Genomic DNA, 7,397 nt, shown 5'->3' with positions numbered 1-7,397 from the left:
TGAAATATGCTGCTCTTTAACAATCTTACACTAAGTAATTTTAGCATCCTTGATGATCCTTGCCTGAATTAATTATTATATTGGTGGTATCAAAATGGTTATATTCTAACACTATCATTTCTTCCACATATCTTAGCTGGCATTCTATGAAGAAAAGCAAGAGTCGGACACAACTGAGTGACTAACACATTCCCATTTTTTGGTATTGTTATGGTGGGCTTTCCTGGTGGCTCAGAGGGTAGAGCGTCTGCCTGCAATGCAGGAGACCCAGGTTCGATCCCTGGGTCAGGAAGATCCCCTGGAGAAGGAAATGGCAACCCACTCCAGTATCCTTTTCTGGAGAATCCCATGGACAGAGGAGCCTGGTAGACTACAGTCCACAGGGTCGCAGAGAGTCAGACATGACTGAGCAACTTCACTTTCACTTTCACTCTGGGTTCATGTATTTTTTTTACTCATATTATACTCCATTGCCATCATTATTTTTCATGCTCAAATTGTCTCATATTCAGCCAGACTCATCAATTCAGCTCTTGCATCCATTTGAAATGTGCTAGGTAGTTTTTGAACACTTTCTTACTTTCAGGCACTAAAACATTCCTAGGTTCACCTTGTACTTTCTCAGCTTTAGTCCTGGAATTACAAATTTCTCATAGGAGTGCTGCTCCATTTTATTGGATATTTAGGGTCCCACTTTTCTTAATGATGCCATTTAATTGAAGCTTTTCAAACTCAATTTGAAAAGCAATTTGCTAGTGGGCCACTTCATTGTCTTCACATAATTTCAAGATAGTATTGATTTGAAACTCAAGCACTGATTGAACTGTTTCAAGAGGAATGGTTGATGGTCTCAAATTTTCCCAGACTGTACTATAAAAGATTAACAGCCAAAGTATGGAATAGAAAAGTTGAATTTGATTATTACCTGAAAGGATATTTTGAGTACTTTATATCTCTACCTTTGTGCTTCTTAAATTTATGCCACAATGTGCGTTACATAAAAGCAGTGTGCCTTGTCCATTTTCTTTCCCCCAAAATACTCAAATTGTGCCCAAATTATCTTATTAGTTCAGTATATTATTCTAAACTAGGCATCAGCAAAATTTTCTGTAAAAATCCAGAAAATAAATATATTATATTTTCAATCTTTGTTGCAACCACTTGACTCTTTAGTTGAAGGAAATCAGCCATAGAAAATATGTATATGAATGATTGTGGTTATGCATCAAATAAAACTTTTTGCAAAAATAAAAACTGAGTTGTAGTTTGCCAACACCTGCTCTAAACAAAACAAAATTAACAACAGCAATAATTATGACAATTCTTATTTCTATATTATTGCTGTTGTTATTTAGTTGCTAAGTCATGTCCAACTCTACAACTCCATGGACTGTAGCCCACCAGGCACCTCTGTCCATGGGGTTTCCCAGGCAAGAATACGGGAGTGACTTGTCATTTCGTTCTCCTGGGGATCTTGACTCAGGAATCGAATCCAAGTCTTCTACTTGGCAGGCAGATTCTTTGCCACTGAGACATCTGGGAAGCCCATATTATTGCCAAAACAATTATAAATGAAATTTCGTGATAGTCCTAGAGTCCAAGACATTCACTTTTAATGTTTTGCCGTAGTTCCTTCCAATGTTTAACCTATGCACTTTTTTTGTTCCGTAATAGTCATTGTTCTCTGCACACGGTTTTTCTCCAGCATTTTTCATTAAATTCTGTAATCAAGACACTTCTTTGTAGAGACACTGCTGAATTTCTCCTGCTCTATCTTCTTCCACCCTCTCCGAGTTCACCTGCAGTTACGTGGACAGCTGCAAGACAAGCTTACAGCTTCCCAGCTCAGTCATCAGCACCTCTCTGTTTCTGCTTAAAGACTACCTGCAACTCCACGGGAGCTTTGGCCACCCCCAAAGTGCCATGGATTCGACCTTCCTCAGTCAGCGAGGCACTAGAACTGGCGGATCCAGCTTCCTTTTTCTTCAGTGCCTATCTTGACAATTTATCACAGTTATGCTTTTGGCATAGTTTCTCCAGTTTGTTGATGTTACCATTTTGTTTATAAATGCTTTCTGTATATATGCTTTAAATATTTATGTATTTTTATTCATTGATTTTTACTGCTTTATTGGCATTAGGTTGATGAAATCCTCTCTCGGACAGTGATATTGCTTTATTGGCTTTAGGTTGATAAACTCCTCTTTCAGATAGTGATTATATATGTATTCTTCAATTTAACTTGAGAATAAGTTAGACAAATTACCAAAATCTTATGTATATACGATGAAATGATGAATTATATATGTATATAAAACTTAAAGAGAACTAAATTTTAACAAATACATTTATTGACATGTTATTTTATCATATTTAAACATTTCATCTATTAATTTAGATAGACTTTCCAAAGTTTAGTCTTTTTTTCTCATTATTTATTTAATAATCTTTTATTAAAACATAGTTAATTTACAATGCTATGTTAGAGTTTAGTCTTGTTTAACATCTCTCAATAGTATTTACAGATTTCTTTGATACAGATGCCATGTAGTCTAAGTTAAAATTATTGCCAGGTTTTTCTCTACTTCATTGCAATTATGAAATAAGCATTTTTCTTATCCATTGCATTCTGTAAATAGGTAAGTTGTTTACTGATTTTGTACATTTACCTTGTACCTAGCTCAATTTTCATATTCATTCCTATACAATGTAGAAATGCATTTATGAAGCTGTGTTCTGTTAAGAAGCTATCAGCTATATACAAGAACTATATGAGAATAAGTTTTTTGAAAGTCTTTGTTGTAATGATATAAATATTTTGAGAAGGCCATTCATAACCCATTTACAAGGATTTAATAGTCTATGGTCTGTATATTTTGTTGCCGTTGCTTAATTCCTGGCTTAATTTAATATCTTTAGTTTCTCCTCATTCTAATGTGCTAGCTTTCTAGATTTTATACCTTCTTATAGGTCTCCCTGGATAATCTCTAAAACTACCAGAATTTAATTCCTTTCAAATGATACTAACTCTAGACATTAGAAGTCTATTTGCTAAATATGGAAAAGAAATAGAATTTAGCTTCCTCCTTTTCAGTACAAATCAAATATTAAAATGCACTTTACTCCTTTACAAAACATATGGTACAATGGAATTTTTTTTGTTTGTCAATGTCCAATTTTGTTTATAATCTTTCATGAATATAGGTTTTAAATGTTTATGTATTTATATCACTTTATTTTTTACTGCTTTATTGGCTTCAGGTTTAGAGATTGTCTCTTGGGTAGTGAGTATTTGATTCTTAGATCAAATCCCAGTTCTACAACTTATTGTGTGAACTTGGGTGAGTTTTGGGCCTCAGTTCCCTGATCTGTAAAAAAGTTTTAGGGACACTGAAAGTGTTAAGATGGCAGATTCTAATATGCCTGCCACACTTTCACATTATTTATTTGATTAATTTTAGGCTCTCTCTTATTTTATAGTTATTCTTTAAAGTGCTTAAAGCACAGATTCTGCCTATCCCTATATAAAAGAAAAACTTAGGGGTGCCAAGGTTTACAACCATTCCCTATGGGAACCATTAGGGTTTTCTTTTCTTTTTTTTTTTTTTTAAAGGAAGAAGTTTTTAAGTTCCTTAAAAACAGGCCCCGAGTTCCTCATTGTGCCTGCCAATTCTGGAGATGCAGGAGACAGAGGTTCAATCCCTGAGTTGGAAAGATCCCCTGGAGGAGGAAATGGCAACCCACTCCAGTATTCTTGCCTGAAAAATCCCATGGGCAGAGGAGCCTGGCGGGCTATGGTCCCTGGTGTGGCAAAGAGTCGGACATGGACTAACTGAACATGCGCACAAGAACATTAACTGCCTCTTTCCCTGCCACCAGCACCTTCTCAGCATCCTTAATTTGCTGTGAAACTATTCCAGGACTCCCAACATGCAGCACCAAAAGCAATCAGACTAAGTTACTGGCCAAGAGGAGACCAGGAAAGGCACTTAACTGGTTTGTATGTACATATCCCTAGAGAATATATCACTGAGAATCCTTGATTCACACAAAGCCCTAAAAAAAGGAAGCAATTGGAGAGGATTCAAAAATACCTAAAGGAGATTGAAAAGAGGGACTAAATCTACTCCCTAAGGAGCTATTCTTCCAGAAGAATGGGCGTTTGCTGCAAAGAGCAAGAAGGAAGAGGGGCAGGGCGAGTCATGTAGCACTAAGCCTGTACTTTAGACATCAGTTGTACTTTTGGCTGTGATACATAATTTAAAAATAATCTTGTATTTACCTCATTTGAAGAGCAAGTGAATCGAAGACAATATACACAGACATGCTCACACACACATTTACTTTTTTGTATAAAAAGGTGAAAGGTTGGCATTCATAACTTGATAACATTTTTAATGCCTTCCCTGTTTCTTCTGTATTCCTGCCCACCTTTGTCCTTTTTCTATTGAAATTTTCATTTCCTACACAGGCGCATTACAAAGGATGCAAGCATAAGCCAACAGATGTTGCAGAAAGAAAAAATAAAAGTTTACCACTGCTTCAAAACATAAAGATATATTTTTAAAGTGGATTGAGTCATGTATATCAGATTGCACATTTATATTTATTAGAATTTCTTTTCACACCACCACCTCTCAATGGCAGGGGAATTTGTTCCTTTAATTGACAATGAAGGGAAAGTTAATATGATCATACATGTCAATGGGGACTTTCCAAGTGGCTCAGTGGTAAAGAGTCTGCCTGCCAAGGCAGGAGACGCCAGAGACACCGGTTCGATCCGTGGTTTAGGATGGTTCCCTGGAGGAGGATATGGCAACCTGCTCCATTTTTCTTGGAAAATTCCACTGACAGAGAAGACTGGCTGGCTACAGTCCATGGCATTGCAAAGAAGTTGGACACGACTGAGTGACTAAGCACACACACATATATTGGTATCAGTGTAAGTGGTACCTGTGATAACAGAAAAAGCCTGTGTGTTGGTAATCTGACCAGCCTTTAAGAAGGCAAGTGTGTTGAATAATGGAGCCCATATGCAAGGTTAAGTGGAAAAGAAACAGGGGCTGCACAGACTCTCTTGTAGTCTCAAATACCTTTAAGAAGACAGAACTATAGGGATTTGGGTGGCTTGTATTATCCATGTGGGCTTCCCTGGTGGCTCAGATGGTAAAAATCTGGCTGCAATGTGGGAGACACGGGTTTGATCCCTGGGTTGGGAAGATCCCCTGGAGAACGGAACAGCTATCCACTCCAGTATTTTGGCCTGGAGAATTCCATGGACTGTACAGTCCATGGGGTTGCAAAGAGTTGGACACGACTGAGCAACTTTCACTTTAATTATCCATGTAGGACAATAATAATTTTGATCCACCTTCTTAGGTCTGAATCAATGCTTCAGTTTAGAGTACATGAGATCTTTGGTGACCCTGTGTTTGTCTTTGAGCATTATGCTGGCTAAAAACTTCACAGAGACATATTTCTTTGAGGTGTCTTTTCAGGTACTTTGAAATTTGTAAAATGCAAATTAAATGATAGTCCCATTCTTCCTTCTAGGGTGCCTGTTACAGAAAGGACCGTTGGGCAACCCTGATTATTCTGTATACTGGACAGTAGGTTTCACTTTGGTTTCACTTTTACTCATTCTTCACTTAGGATACATATTGAATTCATTGCCTAAACCACCATGATAGATTCACATCTGTGTGATTTTACATTAGGTAAAATTATACATATCCCTTATTTATTTTAGGGAATACAAAATACTAAGATCTTTTCAGGGGAAAAGCAAACAAATAACCGTATCACTATATAGCGACTAACTTGGGTATATTAAAACTTACCTGGCTGAAAAAATGAAAATAATTATAGATGAAGCATCACAGTAAGTGGGCTCCCGGGAACTGATTCAGCTGACATGGCCACAGATGGAAATACATTTCCCTCAAATAAATGACTAATTGAATGTGTGCCAAATAGAGTTCATTCCAAACAATTGTGAAACAAATGCATTTTAATTCTTTTTGTTAGTTCAATAGACTATTTTCCTTGGTTGCAGAGGAAAATAGCAATAATTTCTTTGTGTATAAGCTGAGAGCTAAGAGTTTCTTTTCCGGTTTCTCTTCTTTTCTCTAATCCGTTAGTAACAATTAGAGTTGCATAGACATATAAGTGAAGTAGAATTGCTTGTTTTGAACATTTGGGTAATGTGAAGAGGTCATGGAATTTCTATTCCTAAAGATGCTTAAAAGTAGAAATATCCTTCTAAATGGCTCGGTGTAGCTTGTAATAATAGATACTGTATTCTATTCAGGCTGAAATGTGCCTGTAACTACAAGGATCTGATATATGGTAGAGGGTTAATAAATATTTTTTGAATGAGGTTCTAGAAACAAGAAACTAGATAAAAAGATCCTCAGAATTCAATTTTTACAATTTCAAAACAATGGTAAGGGAAGTAAATTCGCACATTCATTCAGACAAAAAAATCATAGATTAAAAATAGATATCCAGTTTATCATATACACACACACAGATGGGTTCCATTTTGTCCAGATAAACTTTCTGACCAATGAGAATTTTAATGTTCTTTCAGACACCTTTATGATTTCAGTGTTCTTAAATTGCTTGAAGTCATCATCAACGGTATACAAAAAAAATCTCTCATGAAAAATAGTGACCATCATTCTAATGCTTGCCTTCATTATTTCAGTAATGCTGCAAGGTACTGCTGAAAAGGAAACATTTAAGCAACTTCTTTTTTCAAAATTGGTATTTACTGCAGGAATCCTGAAACAAAATCAACAATGGTTTCTTTTGATTTATTCATTTTGCAGATGTGCAGCCCATTAAACTTCTCATTCCAAGTGGCAATTTTACTGCAATTAGGGCACAGTCATTATTCATAGAATAATAGTGCACTCTGCAGGATTTCATTTCTAAATGCAAGATGTGCTAATTGTGCCTTCGGCAGAAACAGAGAAAGACTGAAGAAGAAAAGAGACAGAGGAGAGGAGATGATGAAAAAAGAGAGATGGAGGCTGAAGGGAAAAAAAGGCACAATCAGAAAAGGATTTGTGGGATAGTGGTAAAGAGGCCCTGAATATTTTCACACCCAGTTCACTAGGAAAGGAAGTACCTAATTTAGAAGTGGAAGAAAAAGAAGTAGAGTTCTTCTGACTGCAAAGTACCCGGTCTCACATATTTCAGAAACCTGAGCTAGGCAGTTCCATTCTTTAAGAAGAAAATGACCAGTGATCCTACTGTCTATCTGTGTGTTATCTGAAAAGATAATTAGATATGATTCAACATAAAAATTTAAAGTAGGATCCACTTTTTTTCCAGCTTTGCTGTGGTACAAATAAAATTGTAAGATATTTATAAAGTGTATATTGTGATGA

General features: G+C 36.2%; 1 non-coding gene across 1 annotated transcript; it reads left to right on the top strand.

Moving 5' to 3' along the window:
• Positions 1 to 220: 220 nt before the first annotated feature.
• TRNAC-GCA (transfer RNA cysteine (anticodon GCA)) lies at positions 221 to 293 on the top strand. The gene has a single exon. It is a non-coding gene; the product is annotated as a tRNA-Cys (tRNA).
• The last annotated feature ends 7,104 nt before the right edge of the window (positions 294 to 7,397 follow it).

Source organism: Bubalus kerabau, chromosome 4 (assembly GCF_029407905.1).
Source record: "Bubalus kerabau isolate K-KA32 ecotype Philippines breed swamp buffalo chromosome 4, PCC_UOA_SB_1v2, whole genome shotgun sequence".
In the NCBI taxonomy this organism is placed as follows: Eukaryota; Metazoa; Chordata; class Mammalia; order Artiodactyla; family Bovidae; genus Bubalus; species Bubalus kerabau.
This window is presented reverse-complemented; position numbering and strand designations above follow the sequence as displayed.